The 6000-nt window shown below is 40.3% G+C and overlaps 1 protein-coding gene across 2 annotated transcripts in view; it reads right to left on the reverse strand.

The window, feature by feature from the left end:
* Window positions 1-2894, reverse strand: part of rhoc (ras homolog family member C) — a 35914-nt gene extending 33020 nt beyond the window's left edge. Inside the window, exons 1-2 of one of the 2 annotated variants that reach the window (XM_012962520.3) lie at window positions 2641-2894; window positions 1322-1382 (exon numbers count right to left, since the gene is read on the reverse strand). The gene's annotated coding sequence lies outside the window, so the exon portion shown is untranslated. 2 annotated transcript variants of the gene reach the window in all.
* Window positions 2895-6000: the final 3106 nt, after the last annotated feature.

The following is a 6000-nucleotide window of genomic DNA, read 5'->3' on the forward strand; positions in this document are numbered from 1 at the left end:
CACACCACAAGTAATATAGAATACCATATAGTGGTAGGAACTCACAAAGATTTAGAATATGGTAAAAAAAAAAAAAAAAAAAAAATATAAAGTTCATTTAATATACCAAAGTTTTGGTCTTCCTTAAGACCTTTGATCTTGACAGTTCGAGCTTATACTGCCACAGTTTACAGGGAATGTTTACTCTTTAGTACACTGTTCCTGTGCATTTTTTAAAAGAGTGCAAGCCTGAGGAAGGTAGTAAGCAACAACCACCAATGAGGTTCTACCTTTCCTTCTCCTTTAACCACATTGAATATTTCTCTAGGGATAGGCAAATACTTGCACTCCATCTGCACCAACCCTATAAAGGTAAACAAGCATAGCATGTTCCATTTTACTGGTTTTGTCCATTTTCATTGGACATTATGACAACTGGTATATTTCAAAGGTACACGGTTGCAAAGTTTTTTCCTCATGTTCCATTTCATGGCTGTGAAATTATGTTTGATGCTAGAGACGCACTAACTGGCTGCAACTCATATCTGGTTAACAAAAAAAAAATAACTTTTATTTGAAAGGTAAAGCCTAGTAGTTTTTTGAGTCATTGTGCATAAATCAACACATAAGCAGTGGCAGCACTGGATGAGCACTAGAAAATTAAGAATGAATAAACTACTCATGAGTTAGAGGAGTAATGAGTAAGTTTCTGTAGCGGGTAAAAAAAAAGAAAAAAATTAATTACTTGGAATTAGTTACTATACTTGTATATATATTTAAAGCAGGCTCTACAAGAAAAGTATTGCTCAGCTTAGCAACTCCTTACACTATACCCAGATATTCTAACTGGTTCAATGGACATTTTTGAAAGGCTAAGCACAAATATAAATTCATTTAACTGCATAATCAAATAAAATACAGTGATAATATTAAGCAAAATGTGAAAAAACTAATTCTAAAGGTAAATTAAATATTGATTCTTTAGTATTCTAGCTGCAAAGCTGAATGGCATCTTTGAAGAAACTTATTTAAACTGGTTTCCATGGGAACTGTAACACGGAGCATTTGATAGCTCCCCAAGCCGATTGTCTCTAAAGAGCAACCCACACCCTCATCTTCCCCTCCTAAATTCCCCCACCCTCCCCTCCACCTCTTTCCTATTAGTTTTTCTGAATGCCACCTCTGAACAGGACACTCTTGTCCCTCTCTGTCACCACAAGCAAAACAGGTTTGCAGCAAATGAGCTCTGGACAGCAAAAGAGGGATCAAGATAGGGTGTGTACTTTGCTGTGTTATTTACCAGCCATATTCAGATCACAAAAACACACACATAGTATCATACCTTCTCCAGGGCTCCTTCAGAATTCTAGCCTGTTCTGTTACTCTACCATGCAGCTAAAATACTAAGTAAAATGCACAATATCAGTAAGTGGCAACCCAAACTTGTTTTTGTCTTTTTCAACGAAAAATATTGATAATAAACGTCATATTCATACACACATACTCCACATTTACAGGGGTTTTTATTGCACATGCCATTTCAGCAGTGAAATAGGTACAGCCCATTTAGAGCTACAGAAGCAATTTATGAGTATTTGTGCTTGAGTTAAGCCACTTTTCTTTGCCTTTAAAGACTTTTTTATTTGCACTGGGGCCTAAAGAACTGCAATCTATACAAATTTATAACGTGGTTAAGGTGCATCTGAATTCGTATCTCTTCAGTGATCTCCAAACATCAATACTTTAAAAGTACAGAAAGTGCTTTTCAAATGCCTGCTTTTATAAATTTATGTATGGTTACCAACTGTGACATGTAAACATACATGCACATATTCACCTGCAGATCAGAAATATTCAGCAGTTACACTACAACTGCTAGAAGAGGCTGAACAGACATGATTTGCTATGATTTAATACTCAGCAGTTACAAATGCTCATGTATGGGTGTACGCACCATTCAAAAGTTACAGCTTTGGAGATGCTAATATATATATATATATATATATATATATAATGGGCACTGGGGGTAGTGTCATATTGATGCCTATACATTACACAAGGATACGTGGAATTATACAGCCATACAAGGTTCTATGTTAACATCTGACTACAATTTTAAACTGTATAGGACAGTAGAGGGGAATTATTCCCATAAATAGGATAACATTTCTCTATAAAGGCAACAAGGATTTCTAGGCAATTTTAATTTTCAAATAGACCTTCGTTTTAAAGCGCAAAGGGACTTAACAGGTGGCACCAGTTTATTGTAGCTCTGGTTTAGACACATCCTAAACATTGAATGCTGAGAGGAAATATATTACATAATATATAGTAAACATATATTCAAATGTGTAAGAGTGAAACAAAATTAAGTTCTTTTCCCTTTGTACAGAGCAAGGGTGGCCCCTCCTTCAAGGGTTGCAAAACATTTCCCAGTACTCCTCCTTAGTCAAAACGTGCTAGACTTGTAGTTCTACAAGAGTTTGAAGGCCACAGGTGTGACATCCCTGTTGCGTATACAAAAATGAAGAATAAACACATGCAAAGACTGTGGCAGTTAATGGGCTAGTTTCTATGGTATCTAAAGGATTAGTTTCTGTGGCAGCTGAAGGGTCAGGAGACAGCACTCGTACAAGATCTTGGAGTAGAGCGCTTTCTTACCTTAGAACACGGCAAATTGTTTCCCCTCTCCTGAGTACGGAGGGACCTCTTGCTTCACTCAGGGGCAAGTGCGGGCTTCTGGGCTACAGTATCGGACAAGCAGTATCTGAGTAGTGCAAGTGCCAACCTCCCACTCCCTACTCTCCAGACTGCAGGCTGCACTGAAGGAAGGAGGGGCAGCTGCCTGCTAGAGGAAGAATTAAATCCTCCACCCCCTCAGGGTTCTACATGACATCATTGTCAAAGGATTGTGGGAGAGGAGGTGGGAAAGAGCTCGTTAACCTGTTTAGTGCTGGACCCTGTCACTACATATTAACTTAGTGAGCTGAACGCCCGCCCCCTACAAATGACACAGCGGTGTAATGTGACCAAACTTAAAACAGAACAGCCTGCCTAACACACTGTCTTTTTCTAACTTAATGGGTATTTTTTTTAAGTAAGCACCTGTAGGTTCTTTAAGGAAAATGTTTGTTATGTTTCTTTGATTTATAGTAATTAAATAGAAGCAAATCTGAAATTGTACAGGTATGGTATCTGTTTTTTTCACAGGCACAGTATATAAGTGTATGAAAATATCTGCATTAGTGCAAAGGAATTATTCCAGATTTTAAATCCCATGCTTATATTATGAATCAATTATTTTGATGCTTAAAGAAGAAGGAAAGGAAAAGTCACTTGGGGGTGCCAAAATGTTAGGCACCCCCAAGTGACTTAAATCACCTACCTTTTACCCCGGGCTGGTGCCCCTGTTCGGAGAGAACAGCACCAGCCCGGGGTAGCTGTAGCGCTTCCTCCTCCCTGCTTTGCTCGCGCACATGCGCAGTAGAGTGAAAAAGCCAAACTTTAACAGAGAAGTTGGCTTTTCACTCTAATGCGCATGCGCCGGTCCCGGGAATTTGCTGGCAAAACGAAGCAGGAAGGAGGAAGTGCTCACTACAATAACCCCGGGCTGGTGCTGGGGTACAAGGTAAGCGATTAAAGTCACTTGGGGGTGCCTAACACTAAACCCTAAAAATGAATATGGCTAGAAATGCTATATTTTATATAATAAACTGACTGCACTAGCTTAGTTTCAGCATCTCTATAGTAGTAATGATACAGGTCTTTACAGTGGTCAAAGGAGCTCCTCATCTTGGATTCCGTACTGTCTGGGACACTGCAAATGCTCAGTGTGCGCTGGGCAGCTGTTCAGAAGCTGAGCTTAGGGATCTTGCAAATTATCAAGAAGGAAATGAGACTTGTCTGTCATATAAGCTGATGCTACAGGGCTAATTATTCAGTTTTGATGCCCTGTATAATGCCTTATACTGTTATATTTCTATTCTATTTTTGCAGAATACTGAGTCGGTCCTTAAACTCAGGTAAGTGACAGCAGCACAGAGCATGTGCAGTGAATCAGCAGAAAAGATGGGGAGCTACTGGGGCATCTTTGCAGGCACAGATCTTCCCTGCTAAAGGGCTGTGGTCACCTTGGGCTGGTACAGAAGCCCAAAAGATAATGTAGGACATTTCTAGCCTATTTCTTTAGTTAAGCTTTAGTTTTTCTTTAACCCTTTAAGTGCCATGGGACGTAGATTCTACGTCCAAGGCACTAAAGGACCAAAGTGCCATGGGACGTAGAATCTACGTCCAATGGCACTGTCGGGTTTACAAGCGCTGCGCTCGCTTTTAAAGCAGCGCAGCGCTTGTAAACCCCTCAGATCCCCCTAGGCAACGAGCAATGAAGAACATACTCACCGATCCGGGTCCCCCAGCCGCACCGATCGCGTCGCCAGCCAATGACAGCAGTGGACACGCGTTGATGACGTGTCCACTGCTGTCCCTTTAAATAGCGCCGCCTACTGTCGGCTCCTCACTCCTGCTGCGCACTTCGGACAAGATGGAGCTCCCCTGCTGCCTTCCTGCTGGATTGATCGCCCCTGATCGCCCCTGATCGTCTGCCTGCCTTGGGTAAGCTGAACTACAACTCTCTACCACTGTTTATTTTGCTTATTTCTATCTCAACTGTCTAAAAAAATTTTTTTTTTTTTTTTGCATTTTTTCTTCTATCTTTGTCATTATTACACTTTTGTACACATACACACTTATTTACAACTTTCCCAAGCACACACAGACACTTACACACACACTTACACTTACACTTTTTTTTTTTTTTTTTTTTTTTTTTCTTTCTTTCTTTTCTTTTCTTTCTTTCTTTGCTTTCTTTGGCAGTCTTTTTTTTTACTAAAACTTTATTTCTGATCTTGCTCTATAATTATCTGATTTATTTGGTTGCATTTTAGTGTTTTTTTGGCATTTTCATAATTGATTTCTGTTTTTGAATTATTCTATTGCACTGTAACTTTTTTTTATTGCTATTTGGTGCTGAATTTGCAGTGACGTTGGTGGATCCAGGGCTCTGACCACCGATTTCATTGCAATTATTGTTCTTCTGTTGGTTTAGGTGGTTTTATTGGATTTTACGGTGTTTTATCTTTGCATTGTTCTTTATTGTGTGTTTAGTGCCCCCAAAAAGGTTGCTTTTGCAGTGACATTGGTGGATCCAGGGCTCTTACCGATTTCATTGCAACTATTGTTCTTTGATTGCTTTTAGTGGTTTTATTCCATTTGATTTCAGTTGTTCTAGAAAGGTCCAGAGGAGCTAAGATTGTTCTGGTAGTTTCTATTGCCAAGGGTTAGGCTGATGCCACACGAGGCGTAGGGCTGATTTTTTCAGCAAGTGGAAAAACGCTTGCCGAAAATTCAGCCCTACGCCTGCTACTTGTTCCTGCACCCGAATGAATGGGATACGCTCGGGTGCAGGCACGTGTAGCCGATATACGCAAGAAAACGCGAGACTTTGCATTCTCACGCGTTTTCATGCGTATATCGGCTACATGTGCCTGCACCCGAGCGTATCCCATTCATTCGGGTGCAGGCAAAAAAAAAGGGGTGCATAGAGTGCAGCCCCAATATTATGCATTTTCAGGTTTGGCGGCCATGTACTTATGTGCAACCAGACATAGGTATCGTTTTATTCAGGGGAACTTGCAGATTGATGGTTAGTAAGTTTTTGGTAGTTGCCATGGAGATTTTGGGGAGAAATCTAGGTTTTTTATCTGGTTTTTCCTTGATTTCTGACCAAAATCTAGGTTTGTATCTGGTTTTTCCTTGATTTCTGACCAAAGCGCTGACTTCTGCAAGGGACTGCGGCCACAATTTTCCATGTAGAAAGAGAAGAGTGGCGTCTCTGAATAGCTGAAGGTGTGCACTTTTCGTAAATATATAGATTGTGGGGGTTATCTCACAGGTAGGGGGGTTAACACTGAAAAACTGCAGGTAGTGCACATAGAGCGCAGCCCCCAAAATTTCAACTGAAAT

This window comes from Xenopus tropicalis, chromosome 2 (assembly GCF_000004195.4).
Source record: "Xenopus tropicalis strain Nigerian chromosome 2, UCB_Xtro_10.0, whole genome shotgun sequence".
Classification (NCBI taxonomy): Eukaryota; Metazoa; Chordata; class Amphibia; order Anura; family Pipidae; genus Xenopus; species Xenopus tropicalis.